Source organism: Strigops habroptila, chromosome 7 (assembly GCF_004027225.2).
Source record: "Strigops habroptila isolate Jane chromosome 7, bStrHab1.2.pri, whole genome shotgun sequence".
NCBI lineage: Eukaryota > Metazoa > Chordata > Aves > Psittaciformes > Psittacidae > Strigops > Strigops habroptila.
The window spans coordinates 14,071,246-14,083,936 of NC_044283.2; positions in this window are offsets into that span (position 1 = coordinate 14,071,246).

The following is a 12,691-nucleotide window of genomic DNA, read 5'->3' on the forward strand; positions in this document are numbered from 1 at the left end:
CCGAGGGAAGGCGGGGAGCGGGGAGACGGGCGGGCCTGGGAATGCCGCGGGAGCTGCGCCTGTGCGGAGAAGGAGGTGGGGGGACACCCTGCATTGCGCTGTCGCCCGTTTCTCACCGCTTGTGGGTGGTGAGCGGCTGTGGGGCAGCTCCCGCTCTCTTCACTCCCGCGGCATCACTAAACGTGGCTGCTGTGGGGGATTTGTCCCGGTGATAGCTGTTGGGGCACCGCGTGTGTGCCTTAAGTTACCGAGAGGGCAGGACAGACCTTTAGTTTTGCTTGGGAACCGTCATACCTGTTAGAAGGGATGGAGCCTGCTTTAGTACCCTTCTGCAAGAGAGGCTATGCAGGTCTTCTGCTCCTTGATTTCCTCCTTTTACAAACGTGTTGGAAGGCACTTCCTGTCCACGGTCAGTATTCCCTTGAAGCTCAGTCTTAACCTCACCCCTTAAACATTTATTAACGGGACATGTCCCCACAGTTTTGTGCCATTCAAGTCCAGATATTGCTGATGTGCTTTACAAACGGGAAGTTCATCTCAAGAATTGACCCTGAGGCCAAGTGGGATGTCTACTTAAATTAACGTGGGCAGCAAGCTTTAGGGAGAATCACATACTATCTCATTAATGTCTCCTGTATAGCTTTGAATAAATTGATTTTTTTTTTCCTTCTAATGCAATTAATATAAATCATGAGTATACCATCAGTTCCTTGGTTCAGCGAGGCAAAGCATTTACACATAATTGGCAGAAACTCCTGAAATGGGTGCTGGTTTGTGCTTTTGTCACATTCATAAAGTGGGATGTCCCTTTAACTTGCTTCATAAAGCATCAGGGCAGGTGGGTATGAGAGGACTGCCTTGCACAGCATGTGAATATAGTATATAGAAGTAGCAATGCTCCTGATATGTTCTTGGCCAATAGTCCTGTAAAACAGGCATGGGGGAAGTGCTGTGGGATTTTCTTTTAGGGGCTGGGAGAGCAGGGGGGAGGGGAAGGTAAATAAAGCTTTAGATTCTCAAATGCAGAAAGAATCTGCATTGCAGTACAGAGTTATAGAGGTTTTCATGCACACAGGTATGGGCATTTCAGGACAAAAGGATGCTGAAATTTCCCAAGAATCTGTCCTGAGTTGGCTTGTGTAGCCACTATACTTAAGGAGTATTGAGGGCAGCGTACAACTGTGTTGGGATTGCTGTAAGAGGTTTCTGTATTTTTCACTTGTGCACTATACAGACTGGGGCTTCTCGCTTGTCCAGTGTGTGGCTTCATAGTTATATTTTTCTTTAATGATTGCCATGTGCCCAGTAAAAACCAAATTATCCATGTGAAAAGAGTGGTGTTTTTCTTTACCTGTTTGGATTTTTTTCAAAAATAAATGAATCTATATAAATGAATAAATGTATCTATTACCTCAGTATTTCCTGCTGAAGACAAAGATTCTGCGTTGGCCGTAAGATGTTTTTGTGCACCAGAGCTCTATTATCTCTTATGTACATTAATAAAATCTTAAGTGCCCAGAATCATGTTTACATGTTTTCAGCTACGTTAGTTCATAGAAGATATTTTCTTTCCCTGTAAGGGTTGCTTTTGTAGTTTCTTACAGTGCCAACCTCTGCTTACATCTTGAGATTTTTAGTTTAAGTTTGATACTGACTTGAAATGATGTAGCTAATGTACTACAGATCTCTTATTCATTAGCTTCTCATAAATATCCAACTAATGGCCTAGGCTTGGAAGTAGCAAGTATGTCTGCAGATACTCCTGTGAAAAATGTGAAGTCAGTTTCAGAAGTGATTTTTATTTCTTTTTAGGTGCCTCAAGTACTTAAGAGGCAAGATATCCAGATCTGAGGTAGACTGGTAAGACTCCTTGCATCCCTGGTGTTCCAGGAGTGTTCCATTTTTCAGCTCATAGAGGGGGATGGAACTGATTAATTGTTACTTTCCCTCTGCAAAGACTTGACTTAATTTTTGTTAATTTGGTTAGCGAGTCTTTCATGTTTCCACAACTGTCCTCATGCTTAACAGTCTTGGTGTTTGAACAGAGATTTCCAGCCAGGTCAAGCTGCAAGTGCTCAGCCTCTTGGGGAATCACAGCTGACTCGTATTTGGTGGCAGATTTATTTGGAATAGTCGAAGAAGTTGCTGCTCCCAGCTGTTGTGGGGATTTTCTTTTGAATGACTACATGGGGATCTGTCTGCCCAATGTCAGTTTACACCAGCATACCTGTGGAGATGGTAGTCTTTGGCAGAAAGGTGGGCAGCAAGTGCTAGCTGCTTCATTCTGACGTATTAAACCTGCCAGAAAAGGCCACCACCCCTGGGCTTGCGCTTGGCATCTATTAAGACATTTCTTTATATTTTGGAAAGCTAAGTTTCACTATGTATTTTTGAAGAGTGTGAATGTGCCAACTGTTAGCCCATATACTTCATCTTCATAGCATTAATTACATGGTGACGGCATGGACTTCATATTAGGTTAATTTAAAGAATACCCAAAAGTTATTTAGTTGGTCACAGATACATATACTGGCTTGTAAAATATGTAATGATCAATTTCTATTCCAGAAGGCTCATAACCTGCAGTTTCAGTTCTTCAGGCATATAGATGTCTATCATTAGGCATGTGGTATCAAAGATGTTGTTAAGGTATTTAGGGTTGAATGCTAATGTTATGCTTAAGGCTCCGGGCCAGCTTTAAGATAACAATGCACATAAATGACAACATTGTGTGAAGAAGGTGTGTGGACTGAGGGCTGGACTTCAGACCATTAGCTAAGAAAGTAATGAAAATAAATCAAAGATTATGCTGCTGCATTGCTCAGCACGTGGCATTTCTAAAATTTATAGCATCTTTTCATGGTTTTTTAGCTTTATTTACTGTTCTCCTTGCTCACTGACAAATATGACTTGAATACTGATGGAAACACACCCCTTAAATTTGCAACTCAGCAGTATAGCCTCGGGCACACGTTAACAACTCCTTAGAAAGTACTTCACAGTCTTTTGGTATTTCCACATCACTTAGCATAGCATTGCATTTATACACAAGTTTTGTCTGATGCTGAGTAGCCATCAGCTTTTCTAAAAGGAATGTTAAATAAAATACTTCTTTGTGCTGTCAGTTTCTTTCCAGGCTGCAGCTGGTTTAAAGATCTCCTTATTTTGAGGTCTAAATGGTGAAAACTGCTTCTAAATAGTCAAATAGAAATGGAACAAGAAGTTTGAAATGAAAGGCAATGTTACACATCATATCTACTGCTATTATGGTGAGACTTTAGAATGACAGATGTCAATATGTAGGTTCTTTAGATGTTATAAATAAAGTATTTATTACAGATACCAACAAGACAAATACTCTGGTACTACAAAATCAGCAATGCCGTTATAGATTCATTTCAGCTGTTACGGAGCTAACCATTGGTTAGTTCTTTTTTATGGGTTCTCACCTTTGTTAGAGAGCCAAGGGAAAATATGAGGGAAAACTTGAATGACATGAGACATTTGAAATAGTAACCACTCGTGCACTTCATGTGCCCCAGCAATAAGAAATGATTGCAGAATCCCTGTCTTTCTATGACCTCTGTGTGTTGAAAAGAACTCTGGGAGCCCTAAAAAGCCAATAAAAGGTTTTGGCAGTTGACACTTTAGGCTGAGGATCATATAAGGACTTTTCTGGAAAGGCCAAAGTTCTGTGCTCTTTTTCAAGATACATAACGTCAAGCTCAGATACTCTGAAGTACAGGTTTATCTGATAAAGTACTGGGTTTGATCCTCCTTCTCCAGAAGCTATATCCCTCTTTATGTTTGAATCAATATGAATCAATATAGCTTTACCTGGAGCTATTAGTAAGACAAGAATATGTATCATTACACTAAATTCTGCCTCAACAAAGGTAGTTTTTGTCAGTAACACTGACAAAACTGTAAGGACACACCTGTAATATCCTCAGCTGTATAAAGGAAAGGAAAAAGATATGGAAATTTAAAAAAAAAAAAAAAAAGAAAAAAAGAAAGAAAGAATAAATCTGTTGTATTGGCCCAGTCTGTGTTTTTTACTAGTTATATAGCACCCTATTTTGGCCATCTTGTCAGGAAATGTGTCAGAAATAACCTAAGGATATCACAAAATAATTAACAGCTAAGGGGAAGGAAGACATTTTGATACATGATCGAGTTAAACTGCACAAAAATACAGCACGGGAGTATAAAAGTGAGTATCAGAGGCATAGGCAGTTACAAGTTTTCCACAGGGAGGCAATTAGATTCTTTTCACCTTCTTAAGGGGACAGTCATTGAAATTAAGAGGCAGTTGATTTAGAAGGGATAGAAGGAGTGCTGTATAATTAACCCATGGAATTCTTTGCTACAGGCTAACTTCCAGTCGAATTCCTTCACTGAATTCAGTCACAAAGATAACACTTAAGATGATGTATACATTAGAATGGTATCTGTAATTGCCTTAACTAAGAAGAAAAACGATTGTTTTCCCGATTAAAGGCATAAAGTATACATCACCTGGAAGTACGCATAAATTCGCCCATGTGAATTATTACTTGAATGTACTGTGGGAATTCTGTGTCCTCGAGCATATAGCTTTGACTGGTGTCTGCAACATGATACAGGTTATGGGCTACTGTATTCTATTTTGTTGAAAATTATCCTAACTGCAGCAGATGAGATCATGATCTTTTGTAATGAAGGCTTGGAGAACCATATATATTTATACCTCCAGCCTAAACCACATTAAATAAGAAAATTCACGAGTGCCAAAATTGTTGAGCAGTTAAAGCTCCCATCTTCCTAATAAGCTTAAGTGGCGTAAAAAAGGATCTTTATTATATCTGGGATTACAAGACAGTGTTGTCATGTAACAGAACACATTATACATTTGTTACGACGACTGCACTGATATTAGCAATGTTTCCATGTCTACTGCCATGCACAGAAGTCATACCTGTCTTAACAAAAGGAATACATAGCTGCTTCTAAAACAGGCAAGCTTTTGTTCTTCCCAGAGATGTATTGTACACTGTCTGTAGTAAGACGGAGCTACAAACAAAACATATCCCTTTCTAAATGTTCATTGTTGGTCTGACAAGAAAGGCTTGGTTACAGTGCTGTTATCAACATAAGGAGAAATGTGAAAGTATATTGGAGACAAATAAAAATCTTTGAAATTTCTCATCATACAAAGAGTTTTAGCTATTTCAAAAAAGAATTAACAGTATTATGGCCAAATACAGACTTTTAAAAAATGCATTGACTTCCAGCTACCATGCATGTGCCTGGGACGCCCCTGAGGCTTAGGGCAGTGTCCTTCATTTGCTGGAGCTCTTGATGCCATATATGGTGTTCAAATCTGACATCAGCATTTTATTTTGAGTCATGGTGCTCTTTCCTACATGTAAGCTTTGCAACTGATAATGTGCAACTCCATTTATAGTTGTCACGTTTTGCTGGTGACCTAGTCTCTGCTCCCTGTAGCATACCACTAATGCCACTAATAAGAACCAAAATAATTTTGCCTGCCATGTGACACTGCACATTGTAAAATACAGCTCTCTGGGGTACAGTAGTTCTCCAGTGCCATTCTCTGTACTTGCTTGGATTCAGTGTGCTCTGATTTTTAACAGCTGGAATCAAAACTAAAATTGTCAAAGCTGAGAATGTAAAGGAATGTCATTTAGGTGTCTAAATAAGGTCGCCTGATTTTCAGATGAAGTGAATATGTGCATGTTGCTTCACCTCCATTAAGATGCGTGCATGTGTGTACCACCAGAAAAATCAGACCTATACAAGAAACAACTCAAAGTAATTACCTTGAGGAATCCAAATTTGAAAGTTGTTCTTTAGCCTTCTGGTGGTAGCCTGTATGTAAGTTAAAGTTCCTATAGGATAGTTAATAACATAAGGAATATTTGTTATCTCTCGAGGCATAAAAAGGTTCTTCCTCCTAATATTAATATTAATATTAATATTAATCTTGCACTGGAGATTAGATTGCTTTCCAAGAATTAGAATCCTAACACTGTTTCTCCATTCTACATTAACAAGCTCTTTAGGAGTTGGGTTTTGTTCTCATTAGTAGAGCAAAACTGTAATCTTAATTAAGCAAATGAGTCAGACAAAGACTGACATATGCAAATTAGAAAGAAGCCTGGTAGGCAAGAGGAACAAAGAAAGAGAGGCAAAAGACTTCAGAAAAGCAGTAGTGTCACAGAATAATTCCTCTAACTACAGGGAACTACTGAAATGAGTGTAGTGAAGAAGATGTGATGGTGTATCCAGAAAAAAGTGTAATCCAAAAAGCAATACTAAGAGCTCTGGAAGTGCCACTTTCTCAGCTCCAATATATAACCACCAAAATGTTCATGTACGTGGGGGATTACTCAGTCTAACAAAGGGAACTCTTACTTGTGCAACATTTACAAGGACAGTGTTGAAATGAACTATAGCCAGGTTGGTATCATTTTCCATGTTGTGAAAATCTGATTCCGAACTATTTAAGTATTCTTAAGAGACCTTTGTTTTCCATGAGCTTCTCTGAGCTTGATTTTTAAGTAGAGTCTGCCAAGATGACCCCACTGGAAGGGGAATCAAAGCCTCTTAGCTGAGAAGCTCCTTAAGTGAGATTAGATTAACTCTATTTGTAACCAATTTCTTAAATGACTATACTCAGGGGATTCAATGTGTTAAATGTCAGGAAACTCCTCCTATTGCATAGCAAGTAGTTCTAACATGCTACTAATCAAACTGCAGTATATTCAGTAAGAGTCTTTCCAATAACTTTAGGTCTGTAAAGTTCAATGATTCACAAATTTAATACTTGCTAGGCAGTACAAAAAGAAAACTTCTGTTTCGGAAGGCTTTAATGTACATGCAGAAAATGCAATGCGAAGTGGCAGAACAAAAATTAAATATAGCTGTGAAGCTTCACATGGCCACCACAGCTCTATTCCTCTGCGTGCAGACATTATGACAGAGTTGTTTTTTTAAGAGTGGAGTTATTCATGCTTTAAAAGTGGGTTGCTAAATATAGTTGATAATGATCTAAATTTCTCCTAGAATTTCTTGATCATATGTAATGACTAACTTTCACAACGCCTAAAGAGCCAAAAGCTAAAATCATCAACACTGAACTGTCCAGAAAGTATCAGTGATCTATCTGCTATAGAAAGACAAAGGCTTACATCCTTAAGGGAATCAAATGTTTAAATCCTATTTAAATTGACCTCTTCCCACTGAAACCACTGAGAATTAGGTCTTTACATAGAAGTTAAAACCTAAATGTTTCTGTGTTGTTGCACCAAAGAAATCACCTGCAATATCTGTGCATCTAATGGAAACATCGTAGGGAGATATTAAACTGTTTTATCAAGTCATATATTGATTGTTGTGCCACCTGTGAGCATCTTTGGGCTATGTAACAATTGAAAATGAGGGAAAATAGATTTTGGATCAGTTTACATGTGAGACAACATATCTATGAATTACTGTAGGCATACACCTCTTGGATCAACTCATGTTAGCCAAATATTATAAGGAAGACTTTTGAATTTTTAGAAAGAGAACTCTGTGATGTTGGTGAGGATTTTGACATGATTGTTAATGATGGCACGTTCTTAGACAAGAGGCTTAACAGCACTTACTGGCGGGAGCACTAGATTGTCCTGTGTGCCTGTTTGTTAGATGACATTAGATGACATTCCTCACTAAAAAGGAAAAATTCTAGAAATGATTGAGTTTGTGATGGAGAATATTTCCTGTAGATGGTCACATCTTCACTTCTGTTGTGGCAGAACATGTTCGCAGACATTTTCTTCTTTCAGTTTTCCCCTTCTAAACAGGTCGCCTTTCTGGCTGCGCACACTTGCTTGCATGGTCTTGAGATGGACACTGGGAAAAGCTCTACGCTGGAGCAAGAAAAGTCCTGTGTCTCAGTGTGGGGCCACGTTCATTACAAGGCAACACTACTGTTGTTTTCCTATATGAGAATTGCTCATGAATTGGAAGTCAAAGGGCAGCATGTAGCTGTGGGTGTCCACAGAGATTTAAATACACAAGGGGCATTTCTACTGAGGATACACAATTGAAGAGCAGAATAATGAGAGATGCAGGTGGATGAAACTGAACAAACACGCAAAGTGCTTTGAGGTGGGAATGCATCTATAGCTACTTCATTAATGTATATTCACACTGCATCTCAGTTAATCTGCTTCCAAGGGTTTAATGATATCTTAAATACCAAATGGTTGATAGCAAGTATGTTTCATTCTGTACATAATACTTAAATAAAATATCACAGAATAGCAGAATTGTTGAGGTTAGAAGGGACCTCCGGAGATGGTCTAGTCCATTCCTCCCTAGTCAATGGGCGGTCAGCTAGTATAGTTCTGGTTAACCCACAATATATACCAAATTCTAGCAACACACAATTAACCCTTTAGCAATCCGTTTATCAGTTACATGCAGAGGCACAAGGACACATGCACGTACATACACCTGGCCATTTAATTCAAAAAGGTATTATAAATAACACCATGTGTTCTTACAAATTCACTCTTGTTGCTTTAAGGTCAAGACTGAATTATTCAAAGTATGGACTTTCATTTGGATTTGCATCTACAGTTAGTTGTTTTGCATGGAAACATCTATTCTTGCATCATGATGCTGTACCCAGCTTTTACACATATGGGAAAGCAACTAAGAGCACATTCTCCCCACATTCAAATTTAATGCAGCATCCATAATCTAGGGCACCCGGTATTGACTTTAAGAACTTTTTAAATCACCCAGTTTACAAGTCCCAGTATAGCACAGTAAAATACATGCTAAGAGCTTTGATTTTTGTTTATTTATTTTTTTTTATTTTTTTTTTTTACTGTTGCTATTTCAGGAACACTGAGGATTTATGTTCTAAAAACATTTCTGGCAGATAGAATTGTTAAATCATTCAGATGCTGGTTCTCTCAGTGTAGAACAGTGAATTTATAGGTATGATATATTCTCAACCATGAACTTCAGCACCTAAAAGCCATTATTTACCACATCAGGCTTTGCAGGACTCAGTACTGAGAAGAGAGAGACCACCCTGACATGGCCAAGTACACTGCAGTATTGAGTATGTAAAGAAACAGTTACCTTCACAGAAGAGTAGAATTGTGATTAACAGAGGGTGGTTGCTAGTCACTGTTTTTATACATGCTCTGTGAACCTCAGAGTCACAATGGACAAGAGTTTTGAGTCTCTTGTTATAATTTGCAAAGAATGGAGCTGTATAAAATATGGCTTTTGAGCAAACAGTTGTGTCAGTCACCATATGTCCCCTTACCCTGGTTTCAGCTGGGATAGAGTTAATTTTCTTCCTAGTAGATGGTACAGTTCTGTTTTTTGGCTCTAGTCTGAGAACAATGCTGATAGCACACCAATGTTTTAGTTGTTGCCAAGTAGCACTTACCCTGATCAAGGACTTTTCAGTCTCTCATGCTCTACCAGTGAGGAGGGGCACGGGAAGCCAGGAGGAAGCCGAGACAGGACGCCTGACCCAAACTAGCCAAAGGGGTATTCCATACCACAGCACGTCATGCCCAGTATATAAACTGGGGGAATTGCCTGGGGGAAGACAATTGCTGCTCAGGGACAGGCTGACTATAATTTTTAACTGTGCATTGTGAAAAATATCAACATAGTTTAAAGAGAGTATTTTCTGATCTAAGGGGAAGACTGCTACTGTCTGGAGACCACCTGTGGGCCTGCAGTGCTGCAGGCTGTGGAGACATTTGGTTCTGTACAAGTGACATCTCACATTAGTCAGTGCATGAATAAGCACTGACTAATAAGCCCATCTTCCTGAGCTGTGCAAGTATCCTTGTTTTCCTTTCTTTGCATAAATGTCATATCTTAGTAATTTCAAAAAGCATCCTAATGGTCCTTCACCAGACTCAGAGCACAGTATTGCTGCTGTTCATTCACAGCAGTGCAGAAGCAGTAACTTGTAAGTAGTCATGAAACAGCACACAATTTTGATTTTACTACAGAATGCTTTTTGTGCACACATAAGAAACACCTTAGATAAACTCATATTAAATTATTCATTTATGTGTACCGAAGGACCTTTGAAATTTGGATTAATGCTTTTTTTCCCAGAAGTTCTATGGCAACACACCAATGCATGTTAGTAGCTTCAGTAAAATAGTTTAGTTTTGAAGACGACAAGCAATGAAGAAAGGCACATTTCAGGCAAGCTTGGTCATCCAAAGTGCTCTTTTTTTCGGCTTTTACATGGGGCATCTCAGCTCAGACAGCACAAATACAGAGCTCTTTTTGCATATTGAAGTGGAAATTCAGACACTAGAACATTTCCTCAAATTGAATTTCTTTAGGAAAACAGAGAGATACTTTCTACATTAAAGTCTCAGAAGAATAACTTACTGCATTAATGATGGAACTCATAATGCCTGATTTATAAGGCTTAGTGTACTCTATATACACTCCTCATGCTGTACTACATCAGGATTCTCTTCCTGTGTCCCCTGTGACATTCTTTGCACTTGTAATGCCTCCAGTAACCTTCACTTAATAGCTAACCATCATTGCCACACAAGTCTTTCTCATATGTTACTTCAGTACAGCTGTGTCCAGTATGGAGCTATGGTGATGCTGTTTGGGTTTTGGCAGGGCAGACAGAAGACTGTTGAGTTTTTATGGGGGGAGGTGGCGGCGGGGGGGGGGCTTACCTTGAGGGACTCTAATTTATGTTGTTTTCCTCTGCTTTGAAGACAATTATGTTCCTACAGGTTTCATGAAAATGGAATCATAAGCATGGAATCATAATCATAGAATCATAGAATACCAAATTGAAAGGGACCTCAAGGATCATCTGGTCCAACCTTTCTCGGCAAAGCATGACCTAGACTGGATGTCCAGCATGCTGTCCAGCTGAATGCTAAAAGTGTCCAATATTGAGGAATCCACCACTTCCCTGGGGAGATTGTTCCAGTAGCTGATTGTTCTCATTGTGAAATATTTTCCTCTTGTGTTCAGTCTAATCTCCCCAGGAGTAAGTTATGCCCTACATCCATCACCCCATGTCTTTTCCGTATGACACCTTGTAAAAAGAGAGTCTCCATCTTTGTTGTAGCCACCGTTTAAATACTGGAACAACTGGTGAAACTTGTAGGAATCTCATTATCTTTGGGACTACAATTCTCTGTCAAACCTGGCTGATACTAGACAATGGCTCACAAATTGTGAGGGGCATTGATGGCTGGTTGGCTGGCTGGCTGGCTGACTGGATGGATGGATGGATGGATGGATGGATGGATGGATGGATGGATGGATGCTCACTACAGTCACAAAAGCCCATTTCTGAGGAAACTAGAATGCAGCAATGGCTTGCTTCAGGCATATGTTCAAAGTCTAAAAATGCAGCATGACTTGTCTCTTCCAAAACCTAAAAATAGGGAAATGCTTTACTTATTGGTTGTTTGCATTTAAGTAATAGAAAACAAGTCTGCCCCAATGTATCATCAATAAAACTAAATTGTTAAGCAGCATTAATAATTTTAGCAAATAGAGGCAGCCAAATGTAACAACTCCTTTTGGCATTTTGTGGCAACAGGCATTACGGTTTCTCTGGTTTTGGGAAAAGAAATAGGCAATCAAGTTGTGCACAGACACTTGGGGTGTGAAAGTTACCGGTGCTGTAGTTTGGCAGTGGAGAAAGAGCCTTGAGAGAAGAGAAGCAAATTTCCTGTGGTTTCTCAGTGTATTTGTGTGAATGCTTTTTGTATCTGTTATCTGTATGTCTGGGTATGTATATACGTCATATATATGCACACTGTGTGCATGTGCCTACTGGGAATACATTGCCTTCTGACAATGATACTTTGCCTACAGATGCTAATACTTTCAAATAATAGAGCTGGTCTGTACCCAGTGAGATATATTAAAGACTAGATACCTTGCAGCACTGCCTTAGCATTCTGAGACTTCTAAGCATAAACAACCTCTGTTTAGATAGATGTTTAATTTCCTAAGTGAAGGAAAACGGTAGGGTGGTTATGGTTTCCCAAAGGAAGACTAGTCATTATTAAAGGAGCATTTATAAAAGTTATATTCTGACTGTGAAGGCATATTTTCCAGGAAGAATTATTGAAAAGGACCAAAACATAAGAGCTCTACATTCTGTGTAACAGCATTATTTTGTCTTTGATGTAGACAGACACCATCTGATATGCCTCCCACATTCCAGAAAGCCTGAATTTGCTGAGGGAATGGGCAGAGGCGATGCTGACAGGTGAACAAGCAAGAGGGAAAAGTAGCTCTTGCTTCTCACTTGGGTTTCAGCTTACTCCCAGGGCCTTTCTAACAAGGATACAGGATTAAAAAAAATTTACAACTGTTTTCTTTACAGATCAGTGAGATTGATGGCAAGTGTCAGTCGGTGTAGAAATGAGTCCAGGATCATCTGAAACTGTGCCATAGTCTAAAAATAAAAGGAATTTCTATTTTCTTTTTCTTTTCCTTTTCTCCTCAGAAAGCAGTCATGCAATATTAACTTCAGCCCAGCAGGACTGCCTGTGTGTGAGTGTGGGGATTGAGAAATGCAGATGATGTGAGAACATGAGGAACGCAGAACTGAGTGAGTGCGCTTGGGAAGCAGCAGCTCTGCCATGAGGTCAGTGTA